The sequence below is a fragment of the Furipterus horrens genome, unplaced genomic scaffold, assembly GCF_987537825.1.
Source record: "Furipterus horrens unplaced genomic scaffold, mFurHor1.1.pri manual_scaffold_2, whole genome shotgun sequence".
In the NCBI taxonomy this organism is placed as follows: Eukaryota; Metazoa; Chordata; class Mammalia; order Chiroptera; family Furipteridae; genus Furipterus; species Furipterus horrens.
Window position 1 is genome coordinate 44,856,408 of NW_028327172.1, and position 23,364 is coordinate 44,879,771.

At 42.2% G+C, this 23,364-nt stretch overlaps 1 pseudogene across 1 annotated transcript; it reads left to right on the forward strand.

The window, feature by feature from the left end:
- Positions 1-16,117: 16,117 nt before the first annotated feature.
- Positions 16,118-20,599, forward strand: LOC150018437 (T-cell ecto-ADP-ribosyltransferase 2-like; annotated as a pseudogene). The gene is made up of 4 exons (XR_016509202.1): positions 16,118-16,170; positions 17,131-17,211; positions 17,557-18,268; positions 20,523-20,599. The product of XR_016509202.1 is annotated as a T-cell ecto-ADP-ribosyltransferase 2-like (transcript).
- Positions 20,600-23,364: the final 2,765 nt, after the last annotated feature.

Consider the following 23,364-nt stretch of genomic DNA (forward strand, 5'->3'; position numbering starts at 1 on the left):
AGATCTGAGTCTAATCTCCAGCAGGAAGCCAATACGTAATATCTAAACCTGATAACTACACAGTCACAAAAAACACGTTATTTAAATATATACAAAAAACCTCTTGAAGATATAAAGCCAGAAATGGCTCAAAGGGGCTGCCTCTGGAGACCGGACTGGAACAGGAAAGTGTAGAGCTGGGGATTGTGGATACCATTAGGTGCACTTATGTACTGAATGGCTTTAAAACAAAAACAAAAACATGTGCTTATATAACTAACAAAATACTCTGGAAATCACACTGCAGTAATCATCTTTGTGCATAAAGATGGTTCAAAGTCAGGCAACGAAAGACAAATACCATATGATCTCACCTAATACAGGAACCTAATGAAGAAAACAAATGAGCAAAATAGAACCAGGGGCATGGGAACAAGGAACAGACTGACAGTGATCAGAGGGGAGGGGGGAGGGGGAAAGGGGGGAAAGAAGGGGAAGGGTTTAGTCAAGGAACTAGTATGAATGACCCATGGACATGGACAACAGGGTGGGGATTGACTGTGGGAGAAGGGGAAGGTGGGCAGGGCCGGGGAGAGCATTGGGGGGGAAATGGGACAAGTGTAATAGAACAACAATAAATTAATTTAAAAAAAAGAATGGTTGACATTTTTGGTTATGCTTTCATTATACATTCTTAGACTTTCTGTGTTAAAGATTGCATATACAAATTTGTTTCCAAAAGTGTGCACAATTGTTTAAGAGTTTAAAGGAGCGACACATGTAAACTAGCAAGCACATAGCAGCACTCAGTATACATTAACAGAAACAAATAAATCACCCAGAGTTTTGTCCTGATTCCAAACCCTTTCCCGAGAGCTGCCACACAGAAGCATAGCTCTCTCAATAATGATCCCCTGGGCCTTTTGCTGATACAAACAGTCCTGCAGTGAGCAGTCCTGTGCCAGAGTCAGTTCAGGTTGTTGCCAGTGTATATTTGGGATAGATTCCTAGAAATGAGTAAATTCCTGTCATTTTGCTAGATATTGCCATGTCTCCTCCACAGGGGTTGTACCGTTTTGCACTTCCCCTAATAATGTGTGAATGTATCTTTTCCTCACATCCTCACCAAGAGAAATTGTTGTCCAACTATGGGATGTGTATTCATCTGATGGGTGAGAAATGGACTCACAGTGTAGCTCAAGTTTGCATTTCCAACTGATACTTGTCACTTCCCGCTGCTGCTGTGCAGTGTAAATTCTCTTCACCCTTCACCAGCACTTCAACTGATCTAGTTGCTTACCAACGGGATGATCCCAGACCTTGCCCCCGAGTGACCAGAAGCCCTGGTAACCTTGCCTTGTCAGGCCAAGGATGCCTTGGTGGCCCCTGCAGTGTTATGACTGAGCACAGAAGCACCAAGATGCATCCTGGGGTAACCCCTAAGTTCGACGTTCTCCTTCTCCCCACGAAGTATCAGCAACCCTGTCTCTTCATAAAAATAAGGGTTGATTATACTCTCCCACCATCGTAAATCCATTTTGCCTTCAGAACCACTGGTATGGGAATACAGAAGCAACCAGGTGGTGGGTGCTTCCCGTGAGCATTGATGTAAGACAAGGATCTTCACACTCAGTGCTCACCCCTTGTAGGTCCACCGCATGCCTCTTCCCCTGCCTTCCCGTGGAGTTCAAGCCCTTGACCAGCCAGCCAGTGGTTCACTAGTGCTCAGAAATGCATCCTCTACCTTAGACTACTTCTCACTCCACAAAATGCTGACAACTGAAGCACTGTGTGGAGCTCTGCCCACTAGGAGGATTTTCCTTCTGTACTGTCTTTCCGGGCCACCTCTGCCTGGGCCTATCATGTAGCAAAAGTCCATTTTTGGCTCACACTAACCAGTAGGTGAGTCATTCCACCCAAGGACCAGGCCTAGATGTTTTCTCTCTCTATTGCCTGGCCATAGAGGAGCCCCTCTGAGGTCCTAAGTGTGAGCTTCAGTAAAGGCACCAGTGCAACAGATTATGTGACATGGGGCTCTGAGCTACCCACTCATGTAACTTATTTGTGCTTCCCAGACCACCTCAGGCCCGAGCATGCCCTTTCCATCATACAATGGAAATGGATCACCACTGTTCCTGCCTGACCTTATTAGACTTGTTGGACCTAACAATCCCCAGCTCTTTAGGAAGCTCCTTTCTCATAAGCACTTGGTGTCTGTGTGCTGGTCAGTCTCTCTAGGGCCCAGTTGTCCCTTAGGAGCTGCATTTTGAAGGAAGAGTTCGCTGATGCAGAAGGCATGGCCTAACTAGAGGGTCTGTGCAATGCATCCCCTATGGGGTTTGTCAGAGACTCTGCTCAGCATCCCTATCTCCACATGATGTCTCTAACACTATAGCCAAGCGACAAAGCAGCTGTACTGCAACCTAGTCCTAATGCAGAGCCGTCTCTTTTTCTTTGCCTCACTTGGCCTTGTTAGACTTCCAACCGCATGATAAATGGATTAGGACAGTATCCTCAAAGTGGCATATACCACCTCCAAAATCCAGAGGACCCATCAAACATGTATATGTTGCTTATCAGTAAGGAGTATAAAGAATGACAATTTGTTCTTTACTTCAGAAGGGATGTCCCAGCATGCCTCAGACCTAGGCCCTCTATAGTTTTCACCTAAGCAGCAGGCTCTTGAATCATTGTAGAGTTTATCTCCTATCCTCTGGCACATATGTGTCTTACTAGGGCATTCAGATTAATACCATATTCCTATTTACCAGGTCCAATTGAACCACAGTGATGTTCTGCAGAAAGTCAAGATGCCCAAAGTCTTTGTAGACTAAATTGTGACAGAGAGCAAGACAGTTATCAGAGTCTTGGGGCACAATTGTGAATGAATACTACTACTATTTCCACATATGTGAGAACTGTTTCTGGTTCTCCTTACTAAAGGGGACTGAAAAGAACAGAGTTAAAGATGAGTACCAGAGGCTGTGCTGATCTATCCCAATAAAGATACTACATCCAGCAGAAGAATGCATAGTAATCACTATTGATGAGCGAATGCAACATGAATCCTGGCTGGGTAGTTCAGTTGGTTAGAACGTCATTCTGATATGCCCAGGTTGCAAGTTCAATCTCTTGTCAGGGCACATACAAGAAGCAACCAATAAATGCATAAATAAACAGAACAACATTTTAGGTTTTCAAAAGAGTTATTTAGAAAAGAGCCTCTATGTTAAGGGGACAAAGGGCAAATGGCTTAAAATATTTTTATTGATTTTAGAGAGAAAGAGAGGAAAGGGGTACAGGGGAAAGAGAGAGAGAGAGAGAGAGTTGTTTTCTCAGGCTTTCTTATATTTAGTGTGGCCAATAACATGAAGTGAAAGTCTGCTACAGGTTTCTAGGAAAGCTTTTGCTTTTCTGACACTGGGCTGGCCTCACCCCTTTCTCTCATCTTCCTGCTTGAACCTCAGATGTGAAGCCTGGAACTTCATCAGCTACCTTGACCCTGAGGCAACAAGCCAGCATGCTAAGGGTGACAGAGCAGAGAGCCTCCATGAGCCTGAGCCTCTGATGGCACCTTAGAAGCACTGCCCCAGCCTTGGGCTGACTGCCTCCAGACCTCTCCTTATGTGAGATTAATTGAGTGATCTCACTGTTTGAGACACTGCCCATCAGGTGTTCTGTCTCAGAGTCAAACGCATGCCTAACTGAGACCAACAGCACAGAGCAGCAGGAACTAACTGCCAGAAGATTGCTCTGAGTCAAGACAGTGCTAGGACCAGTATGAAAGATAAAACTATCAATTGACAAATAGATAGGATTTTTCCAAAGGATGTCTGAGTTGCACTACAAGATTATATGATCTGTCCTGACTCAATGGGTTGAGTGTTGCCCTGTAAACCAAAAGGTTGCTGGTTTATTCCCGGTCAGCGCACATGCCTGGTTTGTTGGCCAGGTCCCTGATTGGCAGCTTGCAAGAGACAACTGATCAATGTTTCTCTCTTCTTTCTCCCTCCCTTCCCCTCTCTCTATAAATAAATAAGTAAAAGCTTTAAAAAAAGATTATGCGGTCTGTTTTGAGAATTTCCAGCTAACACGATACACATTCTGTTTAAGTCCTTCAGTTTGACTAATAATTGTACACACTGTCAGCAATAGTATGAAGATATATATATGTTATAATTATAAATATTATAACTTGAAGAAATAAATGATGTATAATTATGTTTCCCTTTCTGTGACTTTGGAGAATCCTATAGGCTGTGTTAGTTCCTGGGTAGGACTTATCTATCATCCAGCTGTACATGGTAGTAACAGCTCATGTAGCAGACTTTGCATAGCTCTTCTTGATGTCCTGAATGTCCAGGTAAAACTCTGAAAATCATCCCAGATCAGGATTTATTGACCCCTGCGCTCTTGATATATTGGGTTGGGTAATTTTATATTATGTCTTATACAGTGTAGGATATTTGGCATTATCCCTAGTCTCTATTCACTTGATGTCAGTAGAATCCCCACCCCAGTTGTGACAAATGTCTCCAGACTTTGCCATATGTCCTCTCCTGGGCAAAATTGCCCATCATGCTTGCCAGAGCAACAATCTGAGATTATTGAGAACCACTGCCTTAGACAAATCTATCTCCCTTCCCTTGGACACTTAACTAGTCATAAAATCCTGTCAAATATGCCTGTTTGAATTACCTCTCAAATCTATTCCCTCTGTTTTGTCTCCACTGTTTCTGGTCTCCTAATGTTTGGATGGAGCAACCCTAGAGCAGGGTATGATCCGAGGCTGGGGCTGGAGTAGCTGATGGTGGTCATGGGGTGGTATCCACTCAGCACCAACTATAGAACCTAAGAGTGCACCCAGGACCAGGACATGGCTTTAGGAGGAACTGGGTGCAACTGAGCCCAGGCTAAGTCAATAACACTATGCAATATGCACCTTCTCTTTAGTAGTACCCACTGTGCAGTGGGCACTGCAGAAAGTGATTGACCCATAACAACATCAATCATAATTAATTAACCTTAATTGAGCATTTATTTATTCTATGCTAGTCACTGCGTTCTGTGCATTGTATAGATTATCTCCTTGAATTCTCACAATAATCCCATAAAATAGGTATATTCATTTATTATCTCATATTATAGATTAGAAAACAGACACAGAGATGCTAAGTTGAACCTTGAAAACATTCACATTTCATTCTTCTCCAAACACTCAATAAATCCACTTAACTATTGAGCACTTATTTTGAGTCATTATGAACTTTTGTAGGTGGGAGGTATTATCAACCCAATACTACAGAAAAGAAAGCATATCTCAGAATGTAAGGGTTGTAGTCCAAGTTTGCACAGCTGGCCAAGTCAGTGTTTTAATTCAGGGATATCTGTCTGATTCCAGCACCTTCCACTGCATCCATATTAGAACACAGAGAGGGGGGCCCCCAGGCTGGGCCTCCTCCCAACCTGTCTGCTCTGCCAGTCTGCTATACAGTAAGACTCTCTCATGCATCTCCTGTGGGCCAGGCATTGTTCTGGGCATCTGAAAGTGAAAAACACAGACCCAGACCTGGCTTTCATGAAGCCTATAGCAGAGGAGGAGAGGGATGGCAGGAAAGACAGCTGCTGAAAAAACTTATTCCCCAGTTATCAAGTATAGTTGTGTTCAATGCTAGAAAAAAGAAGTACAGACAAAAAGTTGTGAAATCATTACAGAAGAAGCCAGCTTTGAGTAGGAACTCAGAGGTGGCTTCATGGGAAGGGACATTTAGGCTGAGAGTTAAAGACTACATAGCAATTAATAGAGCAGTGAGTCAGGGAGGGAATGAAAAGACCTGGAAGCTGGGAAAAGAACTTGGCACTAATGGTCAGAAGGCTGAAGGGTAATAAAGCAAAGATAAATAACAAAATCCTAACTCACAGAGGTAACCACAAAGTTTTCATGTGACTTGTCCTGTTTTTGGTTACAAGCATGGACTCTGGAACCAGAAAGTCTGGGCTTGAACTCTAGCCCCAACCCCCATGTATTGATTGTGTGAGATTGGACAAGTCCCCTCCTACCTTCTCAGTGCCTCTATTTTATCATCTGAAAAATGGCAGCAAAAAATACCTCTATCTTTTAAGGCTGTGTGAAGATCAAATGAGGTAATACATGTAAAGTAATTAGAATAGCACCTGGTAAATGGTAAGTGCTATCTAATTATTATTATTATTATTATTTTTTTACCATGCTAAGAGCACATTTTATTTTTCTCACTTATTCCCTGTAGAATATTTCTTTTTTTTTTTTCAGATTTAGTGTGTTTTATTGATTAAAATATTACATTTGTGCCAATTTCCCTTCCCTCTGCTCCCCTCCTCCCGGTGGCCCCCCTCCCTCCAGTTGTCCCCCCCTTTTAGATTATGTCCATTAGTTGTGCATACAGTTCCTCCCAACCTCTCTCCATCTATTCCATTCCCTCCTACCATGATCCCCAATTCCTATATCATCTCCCTCCCTCTCCCCACTCCCCCTCCCTGTTGACCTCCCCCCAATATGCTTCCCGTACCCACAGTTCCTTTTCCACTCTCGTTGCCTGTTTAGTTTGGCTTTGTTTCATCTCCCTAGCTTCTGTTTTTTAAACCAGTCCCTTTAACTTCTCATATAACAGTGGTTTGGATCTAATGGACTCTTTCAGTTTTATTTTGTCCTGGAAACACTTTCTCTGTCCTTCTATTCTGAATGACAATTTCGCTGGATAGAGTATTCGTGGTTGTAGGTTTTGGATTTTCATTACTTTGAATATTTCTTGCCAGTCCCTTCTTGCCTGTAGGGTCTCCCTTGAGAAGTCAGCTGATAGTCTAATTGGGACCCCTTTGTACATAATTCTTTTCTTCTCTCTTGCTGCTTTTAAGATTCTCTCTTTATCTTTAATTTTTGACATTTTGATTATAATGTGTCTTGGAGTGGTTCTCCCTGGGTCCAGTCTCTTGGGAACTCTCCTTGCTTCTTGGACCTGCAAGTCTATTCCCTTCCCCAAGTCTGGGAAGTTCTCCTTTATTATATTTTCACTCAATTTTTCAAGTTCTAGTTCATCTTCCTCACTCTCTGGCAAACCAATGATTCTTATGTTGGGCCTTTTATAGCTGTCCCAGAGGTTTCTGATCCTCTCATTGTTGCTTCCCATTTCCTTTCTCTGCATTGGTTGACTGCTTGTTCCTTCTCCATATTCCAGTTTGTTGAAATGAACTCTGGATTTTTTTTCCTCACCATCTGTCTCGTATGTGGTTTTGTTCCTTTTGTTATGAATGTTTTTCGCTTCTTTCTTATCTTTTTTCCTGCTCTTTTGTGAATTCTGTAAGCCACCTGATAACAATGGCCCAGAACTGAGCTTCTGACAGGTTTCTTATCTGTTCATCTGTCAGGTTCTCTATCTGTTGCCTGGTGAGCTGTGCTACCGGGATTTCTATAGTTGCCTGCCTCATTTTGACAGATGCGTTTTGTTTTCTTGGGCCAGCTGTAGGGGGCAGTGCCTGTGTACGCGTCACAATTCAGCGACAGGCGCCTGTCCGCGACCTATTTCGCAGCCCTGTGGTGCTTTCTTTGGGGGCGGGGGTCCAAGATGGATTCACACAGTTATTCAGCTAGGAGACCGGGATCCGTCCTCCCGCCCCCCTGGGCCTCACTGTTCAAGGCGATGCGGTGGCTGCTTTCCCCAGCACTGGGGTCGCGCACTGCCAGGGGCTTGACTGCAGCCGGAATTTTTCGCCGCCCCGCCGCTGTCCCAGGTGCTACCGCAAACAGCACCTCCCCCTTTCGCTCCCCTTACCTGCCCAAATGGCACCGTTGGTTTATAACTTCATATGTTGGGCTTCCGTGTAGTTTTATTTTCTGGAATTTCTAGTTATCCTTTGTTTTGAAGTAGTTGTATTCCTCTCTAGTTGTAGAGGGAGACCTAGCGTGTCCGTCTAAGCCTCCATCTAGTGCTATCTAATTATTATTACCATTAAGCAGATTGGTACGTAAAATTTTATATCCTGCTCTCTTCACTTTCAAGTAAGCATTTCTCTATGGCATTAAAACTTCTTTTTAAATGTACATTGTGCATGAGCATGCATGTTTGTCAGTGCATGGAGGAACTTCTCCTGTCAATTGACCGAATTAACAGACTTCCAGATGGAAACCAAGATGTAGAAACATTAAACATAATCTCACTTCATTCTAAGAATGAAGTTGGAAAAGGATAGGAAGAGTTCAGAAGAAATGTCATCCACCCAAGTTCAGAGCATGCAGCTGAACTTCAAATAAGCCCAACCCCCCTGCTTGTGTTTTCTGGCTGCTGTTTTGTAATTAAGTTGTTTTTTTGTTTTGTTTTAATTTTAATCCTCATGGAGGATATGTTTACTGATTTGAGAGAGAGAGGAAGGGAGAGAAAGAGAGAGAGAGAGAGAGAGAGAGAGAGAGAGAGAGAGAGAGAGAGAAAGGGAGAGAGAGAGAGAGACAGAGAGACATTGATGTGAGAGTATCAATCTGTTGCCTCCTGTACGCTCCCGACCCAGGATCAAACCTGAAATGTAGGTAGGTGGCCTGCTCAGGAATAGAACCAACTCACAACCATTTGTTGTTTGGGACAATGTTCTAACCAACTGAGCCACCCAGCCAGGGCTGTAGTTAAGGTTTGCTGGCTGTCTATCTTTGTACAAGTTTAGGAAAGAGATAGAGGCTAAGCCTTCAGTAGTTACAACAACACCAGCTTATAACATCATAAAGAAGAAAATAATTTAATTTCACTCTAAGACCAAGAATCTCAAACTAAAAACTATTTTTATTTCTTCATGTTTCTTTATAGTCTTTATTTCTCTATAGGCATATAATTTTTTGCATAGTCATCATTTTATCCACTGACTATTCCTATGACTTTAGACTTCTATGCTGCTTCTGATTTTTTTCACTGTTATAAATAATGCTCTATAAACATTTTGTGTAGTTACTTTTCTTATCACTTCAGAACCAAGGTTAGAGAGAATGAGAAGTATGTAAGGTTTCTGGTAGCTGTCTTTTTTCTCTTCCAAATCTTTTGCAGGAGGCTCTGCCTATCCCTCAATCTCTGTAGATACAATCTCTATACCATTTACTTAATGTCATCTGCATAATAAGTCCAACTCCAGTCTCTAGAATGAATCCTGACCATTAATAGCATTCATTTAAGCATCTCCAGACCAACAGTCGTTGATAAAACAAACATATATTGAGCATAAACCACGTGACAGGCAAAACACTAAAGAAGGCCCCTCCCAGGAAAATCTATAAATTTCTTCAGGTAGAGAATATTTTCTAAACTTTTATCTGTGATTATGTGCATTAAGCTAATGATAGACCCTTATCCCTAAGAATAATTATTGGGAGAAATAAACTGAAGACTAATAAGCCACTCTGTTCTGATAGAATAGCTTTGATGGGCCAAAACCAGAGATAAAGTTTCAATGGATAGACTTCTGGCCAAGATGGAGGCCTAAATATACATGCTACATCTCCCTCCACAACTAAGAAGGAATACAACTACCTCAGAACTAGAGACAACCAGAAGTTCCAGAAAACCAACCTTCGTGGAAGTCCAACAAACAAAGATAAAAAGAAGAAATACTCATCCAGACAGGTAGGAGGGGTGGAGAGGATATGGTGTGGTGGCAGGAGCGGCAGCAGTGGCAGGCTGGTGGAAAGCACAGTCAAACATTTAAAAAGGTCGAGAAGGATGCCCGGGGAGTGCTCCCAGCGCCAGACCAGACCCCACATCTCATGGTTCCAGTGCAGGGGACAATAAAGCCTCATTGATTCTGACTATGCAGGCCAGTGGAGGTTGGCACGAAGGGGAGGACTGCCAGTCTCTCAGTGGAGTCTGCTTGTTTGAAGGGCCCCTATGGTCCGAGAGCATCCACAGACCCACCCACTCTCGGAACAATGGCCAGAGCAGTGGCTAGAGAGGCACCGGTCCCATGCAGAGGTGGGAGAGGTCCCTGGGGAAGGGGCGAGTGCTGAGTGGGTGGCATTGTTCCATCTCGAACCCCTCCCCCACATACAGCACCACAACATGTTGAAACGAGTCTCCCTGTACTGATGAATACCTAAAGCTCCACCCTTTACAACATAACAGGTGTGACAGCTCTACTTAAGACACAGAGGCAAACAAACATAGGAGCCTGTCAAGATGAGGAGACAGAGAAGTATGGCCCAAAACGGGGAATGCAAAAAGATCCCAGTGGGAGAACTAAGTGTCGAGGAGATAGCCAACCTAACAGACACAGAGTTCAAAACACTGGTGATAAGGATGCTGACAGACTTGACAGATATGCTTAAGTATGGCAAACACATAATGGAAGAAGTGAAGACTATGCTAAATGAAACGAAGGAAAATCCACACACACAAAAAAAAACCAATGGTGAAGGGAAGGAAACCGGGGTTCAAATCAATGATTTGGAACATAAGGAAGAAAAATACAGTCAACCAGTACAGTATGAGGAAACAAGAATTGAAAAAAATGAGGAGAGGCTTAGGAACCTCTTGGACAACTTTAAATATGCCAATATCCAAACCATAGGGGTGCGAGAAGAAGAAAAAGAAGAGCAAGAGTGAAAGCTTATGTGAAAAAATAATGAAGGAAAACTTCCCAAATGTGGTGAAGGAAATAGATATACAAGTCCAGGAAGCACAGAGAGTCCCAAACAAGGTAGACCCAAAGAGGACCACACCAAGACACATCATAATTAAAATGCCAAAGGTTCAAGATAAAGAGAGAATCTTAAAAGCAGCAAGAGAAAAGCAGAGAGTTACCTACAAAGGGATGCCTATAAGACTACAGCTGATTTCTCTATAGAAACTTTGCAGGCCAGAAGGGACTGATAAGAAGTATTCAATGTGATGAAAAGCAAGGACCTACAACCAAGACTACTCTATCCAGCAAAGCTATCATTTAGAATGGAAGGGCAGATAAAGTGCTTCCCAGACAAGGCAAAGCTAACGGAGTTCATCATCACCAAGCCATTATTATATTAAATGTTAAAGCAACTTATTTAAGAAAAAGAGGATCAAAACTATGAACATTAAAATGGAAACAGGATCACAACTATCAACAACAGAAGCTAGGGAATGGAACAAACGTAAACTAAGCAGGCAACTAGAGTGGGAACAGAATCATAGGTATGGGGAATATGTGGAGGGAGGGCAGCTGGGAGAGGGAAGGGGGAGAGGGAGGAAAATGGTGCAGGAATTAAGCAAGGTAGGAGGGTGGGGAATAGACAGGGGGATGTTGAGATGAGCTTTATGCACAACCCATGGACATGGACTAAAGGTGGGGGACTGCTGGAGGGAGGGGGATTGCTGGGTGGAGGGGAACAAAGGGAAAAGAAATTGGGACAACCGTAACAGCATAATCAATAAAACATTCAGAAAAATAAAAACAAAAACAAACTAAGGAAACAACCAGAATAGGAATAGAATCATAGGTATGGGGATCATTTGGAGGGTTATCAGCTGGGAGGGGGAAGGGGGAGAAACTAGGAAATGGTACAGGGACTAAGAAGCATAATTGGTTGGTACAAAATAGACAGGGGGAAGTTAAGAATAATATAGAAAAGGGTGAAGCCAAAGAACTTATTTGCATGACCCATGGACATGAACTAAGGGGGGTGGATTTGATGAAGGAAAGTGGGGTACTGGGTAGAGAAGAGCAAAGGGAAAAGAAATTGGGAGAACTGTAACAATAAAATATATTTAAAATAGTTTTACATAAAAAATGATTCAATGGATAAAAGCAATGGGAATGAAAGGTGGTACAAAGGATCCCCCAAATATCTGAGCCCTGGTCATATGTGGGCTTAATGTGACTATCCCATTTGCAGAAGTCACCCTTTGACCTGACCTTTCTTCTCTATCTCTCTCTGGGAAAGACAAGTTGGGATCCACGCAGCTGTGTTAGGACTAGAAGTAGCCAATGACCTGCACTAACTCTTGTGGAAAGAGATCTGCATTTGGCCACATCAAGGTAAAGTACAAATAAATAAGCCCAGTGCATGTACCCAAAGCTCCCAAGTTAGGTCTTTATGGCCTTATTCTTAAATATAAACAGATGACAAAGATAACCTGATATTTGAAGAAAACCTTTAAGATAAAAAAGAATGACCAAGATAAAATAATGTTATTTTAAAAAGGAAAAATCAGAAGCTAACAATGAACTTTTAGATATAAAAATATTTGCCACATTTTTAATGAGTTCAATAGAAGAGCAGACTATATGTTCATGTGAATCTCCCAGGTGGTAGAACACAAAGAATCATAAAATATGAGAGAATGATAACAGAAATGGAAGCTTAATCTAGGAGGTACAACCTCTAATAAAAAAAAAAAAAATCCCCTTAAAAGAGGAAACCAAAGATGAAACATTATTAAAGAATAAAGGTGAGAGATTTTCCTGGATGTTAAAGACCAATTCTCCAGATTAAAAGGGTCCACCAATTCCCAGTATAAAGAATTAAGAGACCTACATCTGGACATATTATTGTGAAATTTCAGAAAATTAAGGATAAAGAGAAGGTTCTTAAAACTTCTAGAGGGGAAGAAGACTAGGGAAAACAGATGCCTTCCAAAGAATGTAAACCAGACTGGCTTCAGATTCAGATTTTCCATTAACAGCACTGGAAAGGAAAAGAAACTTATATAGTTCCTCCACAGTTCTGAGAAGAAAATACTTTTAATTCATAATTTTACATCCAGCCAAACAAAATTAAGTGTGGGATAGAACAGAAACATTTACAGACATGCAAAGAATTATATCTTCCATACCTCCCCTACTAGAAAATTACTTGAGAATATGCTTAAATGAAAAAAGTGAATTTTAAGGCCTGAATTCCCTAAAACCAAAACTTAAAGCAAATGTTTACCTACAAGTTTATTTGGGAGCGAAATCCCAGGGAGCAGAAATGAGCAATAGAGAAAGTACAAGAAGGGAAATGGGAAGGTAGATAAAGGGATGCATTATTGAGTTGGCCACCACAGTGACTAGTTGTTCTAGTCCATGTGGCCATCTTAGAGCCTTTATGAAATGCAACCTAATTTTAGTCACCTAAAGAAAGAAAGAGGAAAACATTTATCTGCTGAGTCCTTTCTTCCGTTGGTCAAAAGTTCTTCCCCATTGCATTAACTTTCCTGCACTTCTGGTTAGCACAGGTGTGAGTGTGGGACCCACACAGCACAGAATCAGTCAAGCATTGGTACAAGAAACCAGAGATGGGCTGGAGTTGAGGTGCCCTCAGATTTCACCTGCATGAAAGTGGTCAGCACCTGCTAGTCATGGCAGCAGAGGCTCCAATAAGTAGTCTCACTGACCGCTCTTATAGCATTTCAGATAATCTCTGTGAAGACCAATCCATCAAAGGTCTATGCAGTTGACATTAGATAAAGAGCTTCAATTCCTGCCGATGCAGCTGGTCCCAGAGCCAGAATGGATATTCATCACCTCCATTTAACACCCAACAATACAGTGTTATAATTATGGCTTTATACAATCTTGTAACTTTTAGGAATACTAAAAAATGAGAAAATATATTTACACAGTCTTTTATATTGTTATATATTTACCATTTCTGGTACTATTCATTTCTTCCTTTAGATTTGAGTTACCATCTACTGTTCAGGGTTAAGGTTTAGGGTTTAGGGTTAGGGCTGGGATACTAAGCAGTGTCAATGTCATCTGGAGGTGTTGCTGCTCATGTTCTAAGACTGTTTGGGAAAAGCCCTTTTGCAGTAGGGAAAAACAAAACCAATATGCAAATGAAGCAAAACCAAGAGATAGCAAGAAAGCATTGATGGTGATGTTTGTGTTCCTGGATCCAGACATGCCTGAAGTCAAGTGACCAATAATCAAAGAAGTACAAGTTAAGCAAAGAGGTGCAAAATAAAACAACAATGATACTTCATTTTAACTCTGGTTTTCTAAATTTAAAAGTATCAGCAATACTCAGTACTGGCCAAATGTCAGGAAACACACACTAGAAGTAGACAGATTGAGACAACTGTTGTGGAAGGCAACTTAGTAATATATACCAACATTTTAAACACAAAATAACTTGACTTATCATTTATACTCCTTTAAATTCATTCCACAAGAAAAAAATTCTCATAAATGCAAATATACAAGGATTTTTGTTGAGATATTTTCATAAAAGAAGAATCAGAAGCAACTTGTTTATCACTACTGTAGAAACAAAGATTACATGTCTGACATTGCAAGAATTAAAATTACATTGCAGGAATTAAAAAGTCTCCTTTGTCCTTTTCCTTTTCTATACTGTAAGTTTTAAGGTTCTTAGGCCTGCCCTTCATTTGGGAGCTAACTTGCAATTCTAATACTCAGTTCTTGAAAAGGCTGGCTCTCCTAGTAATAATTACTAGTAAAACAAACCTCAGAAAAGTAAGGAGAAAAATGCTCCTTCTTCCCTATAGCTGCAGAAAAGCAGATGTTCTGCGTCATGAAGCCAGTTTTGATAAGGTTGGGAGCATTCACCAAAACTATGTGTCTTACTCTTTTATCTAATGAAGACAGTTATTTTTCAATATTTAACTGAAACCATTCATAAAACTGTCTTACTCTCTTATTCTGTGAAGGGACTTGTTTTTCTATATTTAACTAAAATCATTCTCTTCTGTATACTGTTTAACAAATTAGTTTTTAAAAGACATATGGATTTCAGCCATGGCTGGTATGGCTCAGCAGGTTGAGCACCAGCCTATGAACCAAAAAATCACCAGTTCAATTCCCAGTCAGGGCATATGCCTGGGTTGCAGGCTAGAACCCCGTGGTTGAGGGTATGTGAGAGGCAACTAATCGATGTTTCTCTCACTCTCTTTCTCTCTCCTTACCCCTCTCTCTAAAAAAATAAAATCTTTTTTAAAAAAGACATGGATTTCAGAAAATGACAATAATGCCTGTGAAACACAATTTTTAATCTTAAAAGTCTTTGACCATATTTGCATGTATTCATGAGTGCTGTTTAAGTGGTAAGTACCTCAAAAGGCCTGTGCACTGACCAGTCAGAACAGATGGCCACTGTAAACAGCTGGTGGTGACACAGTGGTACCCAGAGGCTGAAGACAAGCCTTGCAGTTGCTTAGTAAATTTATGGCCCTCATATTGATTTGGATATCACTATCTATCTAGAAATACACATATTTTTGATGGTCTTCGTTAAGTCATAAAAAAAGGATGGCCTTTCCTTCCTCCATCCATTCATAAAATAACAATTCATACTGGTGACTCTGGTGCACTTCTGATTCAAACTATGAATTTGAACAAGTCTCTGTCTCACTTGAAACAAAGCATTTTAAAGAAGTCTTTTATTTTTTAGAGCAGTTTTAAATTCACAGCAAAATTAAGAGGAAAATACAGAGACTACTATCTATTCCCTGCCCCTACACCTGCATAGCCTTTCCCATTATTAACATTCCCCACTAGAGTGGCACCTTTGTTACACCTACACAGCATTACCACACACAGTCCATAGTTCACATCAGGGTTTGCTCTTGGTGGTGCACATCCTGTGGGTTTGGACAAATGCATAATGACATGTTACCAATCAGTTTAGTATCATACAGAATAGTTTCGCTGCCCTAAAAGTCCGTTGTGTTCTGCCTATTCATCTCTCCTGCCACAACCCTCATCTCTAGTAACCACTGATCTTTTTACTGTCTTTGTAGTTTCACTTTTTCCAGACTGTCATACAATATGGAGCCTTTTAACACTGGCTTCTTTCACTTAGTTATACGCATTTAAGTTTCCTCAATGTCTTTTCATGACTTGATAGCGTGTGCGCGTGTATGTATGTGTGTGTGCTGAATAATATTACATTGTCTGGATGTATTTCTTCATTTACCTATTGAAGGATATTTTGATTGCTTCCAAATTATGGCAATTATAAATAAAGCTGCAATAATAATAAAATAAATAAAATGAAAACAAAATAAATAAAGCTGCTATAAACATTCATGTGCAGGTTTTTGTGGGAGATAGTATATAAACTGCCCTCCTTTTCTTTCAATTTTAATCTGAAACTGAAAGTTCATCTCTCCCCAAAATGAAATGGCCAGAGCCCTGCCTGCCTTCTCAGGCACTTCTGTCAGAGACAGACCAGGATCGAATCACAGAGGAACTACAGGAAATCAGGTACCTGATAACTCAGTTCTGTTCTCTGAAGGGGAAGGCTCTCTGAATGTGAGGAAACCAGGAAGGCCCCCTGAGGAGAGACTGGTGTTTGGAGGGGACTGGGACAACCCAGAACACTGGGGGGGTGGGGGTGGGTTTGCTATAGTTGGGGGTAGGTCAAGAGCCAAAGCCACAAAGTCAGTTTTGTGTAAGAAATATTCCAGGTAGGAAAGTGAGGTCAGACCTGGCAAAAAGAAAAACATATTGAAGGACAGACATGCTGTCTCTCCATCCTCCTAAATTTAACAACTTAATCTAGATTGTGAATTTATAACCCAGGATACTGAGGCAGTACTGTTGGTTCCTGTGTCTCAAAAGGTCCCTTGTGCAAAAGGGCCGTCTCTCTTCCTATGGTTAGTCAAGCCTAGATCTTCAGGCCAGAACAGGAATATACTTAATTTCCCCACTTTCCCACACCAACTTCTGTCCTTCCAACCAAGAAGCCCCAAAAGCTGTCAGGCATATTAGCTCACCCTGATGATAGTGAAAATTGACAACGTTGAGAGATGTTCAGAAGGATTAACTTAACATTGAGACCCAGGTTAACAAAACTTTGAGAATAACTTTTTTTTCTTTTTTTAAAAAAGCATTTGTGAAAGGACCCATAGTATTTCTCTAACGGGGAGTAAAATGTCAGCACCTTGAAAGATTTGCCACAATGTGATGTTTTTCTCCCTGGCCATCTGAGTGACATGCAGCTCTGCCTCCAACCAGTATTGATTGTTTCTCCACCAGCTCCCTACTGAAGGCCAGAGGTCAGAGTCACTCCTCCCTGAGTACGGGACCCAGATGGAAATCCTGGTTAGCTGCACAGAAAGCAGTGTAAATAGCAGCCTGGACTTCTGGATTTGAAGTCATCGGCACACACAAAGTGAAATTAATGTTCACACCTCACTTTCCTAATCTCATATTTATTTGCAGTTACTTTTGAACTTGAAGATGATCTCTCTTCTAGCCACAGCAAGTCACTTTCTGATCTTAACTCAGCGGCTAACCCAACAGGTAATGTATATCAGCCCCTCCCCCACAACATCCTGCTGATCTTGCTTTCCCCTCACATCTTTGAAACTGTAGAATTCCCACAGTTGAGTCTGACGCTAAAGCCAGTTAGGGACCACATATTTGAAAAGGTGTTTTTTAAATATCAGGAAACAAAACAGAGTTACAAAGCCTATTTTTTCTTTTTACAGTACTCATAGTATAATAAGACTGTCTTCATGTGTGTACCATATAGGAGTCCTATGACAGGAACAAGTAAAATTTCTTGCTTAGCAAGTCCACACTGTGGGCTCTGGGCAGTATGCAGTACTTGCAGATAGGTCAAGGGACACTACCTCTTCTTAACAGGTGATGACCGGCCTGGCAGAGCGAGATAATTCATGTGACCTAGACATGGCTGACAATGCATTTGATGATCAGTATGAGGGCTGTACTGAAGAAATGGAGAGAAAAGCACCCCAGCTGTTAGAAGAAGAACTGGAAGTGAATAGAACATTTAAAAATGAATGGGAAAAGGCACAGAAACACTGGGAGATAATAAAGAATGAAGCAGACCCTTCAAGACAACTCAGTGATTTCCAAGGAACAGCTCTAGTGGCCTATACTGGGAATATTGCAATAGACTTTAACAAAGCTGTGAGAGATTTCCGTCAGAAACCATATAACTTTCGATTTAAAGCCTTCCATTATTTTTTGACAAGAGCGCTTCAGCTTCTTACCTCACGGACGTGTTCTACAGTTTATAGAGGTTCTAAGACGAAGTTTGATTACAGTGGGAAAGGAAAAGTACGTTTTGACCAATTTTCCTCATCATTTTTGTCTATTAAAGTAGCTTAAAGTTTTATTAACAATGGGAGGGGGCACTGTTTACCATCAAAACCTGCTTAGGTGTTGATATTAAAAAATTCTCTCTCCAACCATTTCAAGAGGAAGTGCTAATTCCAGGCTATGAGGGGTATGAGCAAGTCACCGTAAAATAAATAAATAAAAACATACAATGAAATTTCACTTGAAAGTCACTGAGAATTTCAGAGTAACTTCAATTGCTTCTACAACTCAGGTGAGTCTGGGACTGTGATCCAGGTAAGAGTCGTGGGGCCATCATGAAATACAGGAGGGGGTCCTCTGCTACCAGAAGCCACAGGGAAGAGAACAATGGGGCCTTCAATTAATTGTTGAAGAGTATTAGGTTTCTAAAAAGACAGGCCTTCTATCCTGAAATAAAGAGCAGCCCAGGCAGCTTCTAGTCCAGCCATGCTCTCAAATTCCCTGCTGTGCAAAAAGGTCAGAAAGAACAGGAGGGCACCAGGGAAGGTGAGTTATGGAAACTGCTGATATGTCAGTGGGCATAGGAAAGGTTTAGGGGAGTTAGGGCACCTGGTTCAGGCAGAACAGTGTGATCCCTGCAGGAATCCTGCCAGGAGATGAGAGTGCCTGAACTGAGCAGGTGGCCATGATGATAAGGCAGGTTGGGGAACTGGGGTTCTCTATGAGGAATTCTAGGAGAAAGAGAGTTGAAGCTGAGTGGAAGGGGCTACAGTTAGAAAACAGGGTAGTGTACCTTGAGGTTTCCAGTGCGGGTAGCTTACAGGGTCTGAGCTGGTTGGAGGGCATTGCCATTGAAGCTGTTGGCTAGATCGAAGAGCAGGTGAATAGGGCTGGAGCTGAGGAGATCAAAGAGCTGAAAGGCTTTGCACAAATGGGCCTTTTTGGACCACACGCACAGGGATGACGCCTAGACTGATGAAGGTTAGAGATGGTAGAAGCAGAGAACACACACCTTGGCGAAGGCATGTCAGCAATGGCTGGAAACAGTAATGGACTAAGGCTATGACCTGTCCAGCCCTGTGATGGGTGAGAGAGTGCCACCAGGAGCTGCCTCCACTTTACTCAAGCTTTCCCAGGGTGTCCTGGCTCTCAGGTTTCTGTGCATTTACACCTCTCATTCCTTCTGGCCTGAAGGCTCTGTCTTCATGCCATAGTCCATCCAATCTAAGGCGTTATCAATTGAGTAAAGTAATTACCTTTCAAGTAAATATCACTTCTAATCCTAAGTCTTCTTTGATACTTTCACACAAAATGAAATACTATACCACACTTCATGATACAGGCTTGGCGTCAGACAGCCTCATTGGTAATTGCAACTCAACCACCACTAGTTCTGTGAATTTGGGCTCGTTACCTGAGTAATCTGTGACTCAATTGCCTCATTCGTAAAATGAGGATACAAATATTATAGCGATTCTTCAGTAGTATGTCTGTGAGAATTATACAAATTCTTCTTTTATTGCCTGGCACATAGATATTACTCAACAAAAGCTTCTTTTTCCCCCTCATGGAGAACCTTGTATGCATCTCAGCCATATATGAAACTACCATCTCTATGATAATAATTTGTTCACACTCTCGTGATCTCTTTAATGCTAGAGACTTTGTCTTTCTGTTCCCTCTGCACCTAGAGCCTGTCCTTAATGTCTGGGTTAAGTCAGGGCTCCAGGATTTGTTGCTGAAGTGAGTTAAGTTTTGTTGAGATATCAGGGTCCCACCAGAAATGGATCTGAGCTGCAGGGAGACTGAGTCCCAGAAAGCTTCAACCAAATTAGTCTTTATGCTCTGAAAGGCGGCTGGAAACATGGAAACATTTGCAGTAGAAATGGGACCACAGCAAGTGGTTACTGGGAGACTCTGAGCTTTTACATGCAGAAAGTTTGAATTGGATCAAGCCTAATTAAAACAAAAGAGACAGGCAAACAATCCAGCAGAGGAAAGCTGCTGCCCACCATCTCAGGCAGGCTGAGCTGAGAACCCCAAGGAAGGAAGCCAGAACCCACCCAGAAACAGAACTGCAGTTTACACTGGTTGGTGAAGAACAGAGTATACAGAGTATACAGAATATGCAAAAGAGGAACGTCCATGAGGTCCAGACCTGGAAACATACTCCTAGGTGGACAAAGAGCACAGTGGCCAGGGAGCTGCAGGCCCCATGTGGGGAAGAAAGCCTTTCCTCCTGAGGCTCCTGTAGCTGGGAGCACAGGGCATGGGAAGTGGCAATGGAAGGGGTAAAGTGCCCATATGGCCTGAGAGCTCAGTGCACTCAAGGTGACATTTAAAAAACCGGAGACCCAAAAGGATGTGTCCTCGCAGTCCACTCCCTCAGAAAGGCAAAGGAGTCTAACTGCAGGCCACATATAGGGAACCCCTAGAGCCCACCCTCTTGGTGTTTTGACCCTTGGGTGAAGCTCTAAAAGCTTGTGAGGCCCATGTCTTAAGCAATCCCAGAGAAACCTTTCCTTCTCTTCTCCCTCTCACTGCAGGAATGAAAGAAAGTCCAGCCTTCATTCTGCTGCTGCCCAGCCTCCTTGTCCTGCTGCTCCTCCCTGCTGAGCTGTAACTCTCCTCTGCTAGGGGCCTGCTTCTGCATGGGGTACTGGGTGGGAGGGACGCAGGGCTGTTTTGTGGCTTACATTAGTGCTCATGTCCCCCAAAACATCTAAGGCATCTACTGGGTCTGACCTCAAAAGTGTGCTTTCTGACTTTAAATCTACTGCCTGAGATAAGTGTCTCTTGACACTTTGCTGTGATTAAAAAAGCAATGCTTTATGCATTATCAGCAGTACTGTAACAGTTTTTCAAATGCAATTTAATTGTGATGAATGTTATAATCTAAAGAAATAAACCATTTATAATCACACCTTGTTTTTCTGTGACTAGAGATTTCTACAGGTTGTATTATTTGCCCAAGGAATTGTTCCAAGGCATTAGATGTGATGCTGACATTTTCACTATGGAGAAGATCCATGTCTTATACTTTTCACAAATATCCTTGCAACCCTGATTTATTGAGCCAGAAATACAAGGGTTGTGTTAAAGAAATCCTCCTCCCTACATCACCCTCCAGAAATCCAAGCAGTTACAAAGCCCTGTCAATTCACTTTAATAGTCCCTATTGATTGAGAAAGTATTTCTTAAATAAGACTGTTAGATTTGTGCCCAGAGATGGGAGGAGTCAGGTGGACCATTTCAAAGCCTTTATTGAACAATGTCCAATCAGGCGGGCTGAGTCCGAACGGACTGCAGCGATGAGCAGAAACAGAGCAGGGTTTTTAAGTGTATTACTCCTGGGTAACAGGATTATCAGAATCTGGGAAAGCATAGTGACTTGACCACAGGATTAAGCAATTGATTCTTGCAAAACCAGGAGACGGGGTTTCTGAGAACACAGAACCCCAGTGGTGACCACAGGCCACACACAGGAAGTGGTAGTTCCGAAAATATAGGACATCTGGTGTGACTGCAGGCTGTTGTTTGCGACGGGTCATGGGGTGAGTAAAATGGCGTCTCTGGCCCTAACATTCCAGGCTGTTTTTATTACTTTTACTGGGGAGAAGAGATGATGGTCTGGCTTCTGAAGCTACTTCCTGCTAGAAATGGGCATATAGTTGTCCCTATATTCCTTACTGAGGTGTATAGGTTGATACGAGAGGTATGGAGTAGGAGCATGTCACCGGCAGCCTGTACTGCCCTGTGGATAAAACTTATTCGGAGGCATAGGAGACAGGGACCTACTAAGAGGAAAAAGCAGATGATTATTATTGGGGTTATTAAGGATATTAGCATGGCTCAGAGAAGAGAGGAGAATAGGAAAAAGTCTCGAGCCAGAAAGAGTCACTGGCAGCATTTATTTCTGCACGTTTTATGATGTCAATGTTTTCTTTTAAAACTTTTAAATCTTCTACAACTTGCCCACTTAGTGTTGACATAAAAACAGCATGTCCCACTTAGCAGAGTACATGTTCCACCTGCCTCAGCAGCAGTATGTTAGGGCTCGCCTGGTCTGTAGGACACGTCGGCCAGACTGTCTAAGGATCTCTGTGGGTACCTACACGAACCCTCTGCAACATGCTTAAATGCTCTGCAACATACGCGATCCTTCTGCAACATAACATTCTAAGATAGTCATTAGAAATATAAATAAATGAAAGTATATTAGAACTTTGTAGACTCTTGGAGATCCTTGTATAATTTCCTTATTTGACAAAGCTTTCCATGTATTTTATATATATTAAATATAAAAGAATAAATCCTTGAGATATTTCAGGGGCCTTTGAAATACCTCAAAGCCATAAGGAAAAGTCTTAAATTTTAAACTCTGGAAATCTTGTCAAACACTTGATCTAAGGAATATATATTATGAGATGATATTTGACTATTTATTTAAAGTGAATGACCCCAGACACCTCTGCGAGGACCCCACTCACACAGGGACGCCCGAGAACTTGGGCCAGAGGGAGGAACTGTCTCTTTTGTCTTCGGAGCCTGGGCAGAACCTGAGCACTCACTTCAGATTTCATCATTTCTACCTCCAAACACAGGCCTAACATGTTTGAGTGCCCCACCCCACAGCACAGCACCTCCTTTACCCCAAAGATTGTGTCCATCTTAATGTCTCTACTCCAGGCCTCACACAGTTGTGTCTCACATGTTAATGTCCCTCCCTTTAATCTCCAGCACCTGCACTGAGCAAGCTTTTACTAAATGCTCTTACAATGAGTAAATGGTAACAGCTGATATTCCTGCAACCATTATGATTTATGAAGAACTTTTGCCTGAATTTAGGACTTTCTACCCCTCTTCCAGGGATCCTTCTAGCAAATGGCACCAACATCTTACCCACTTGCACAAACTAGAAAACTAAGAGTTACCATCAACCCCTCCCCCCCAGACACACATCACATCCAACCTACCACCAAGGGTATCACTCAAATCTGTGAGTTCCTCTCCATCGCCCGTGACCTTGGCCCACATTACTATCATGTTCTCGCATGTGCTGCTCAAGAGCTCCCTAACAGGTCTGCCCTTAGCCCAGAATGCATCTCTAGCTTCTTCTCCATGCTGTAGCCAGAGTGGTTCTCTGTTTATGACCACGTTACCTGCCTACTGAAAACCCTTAATGTTCATTTCTTTTGGGATAAAGGCCAAACTCCTACCATTTCCTGGCCTCTGCCTGCTTACCTGGACTCATCGTGCATGATCCTCTCTCTCTCTCATACTGTCCCAGCCACCCTCCTCCCCTGGCTGACCGTCCTGAAGTCCCTTCTTCTTGCTGTGCTCCCACCTGCCATGGGATCTCTACACATGCTGTCCCCTCCCCTCTTT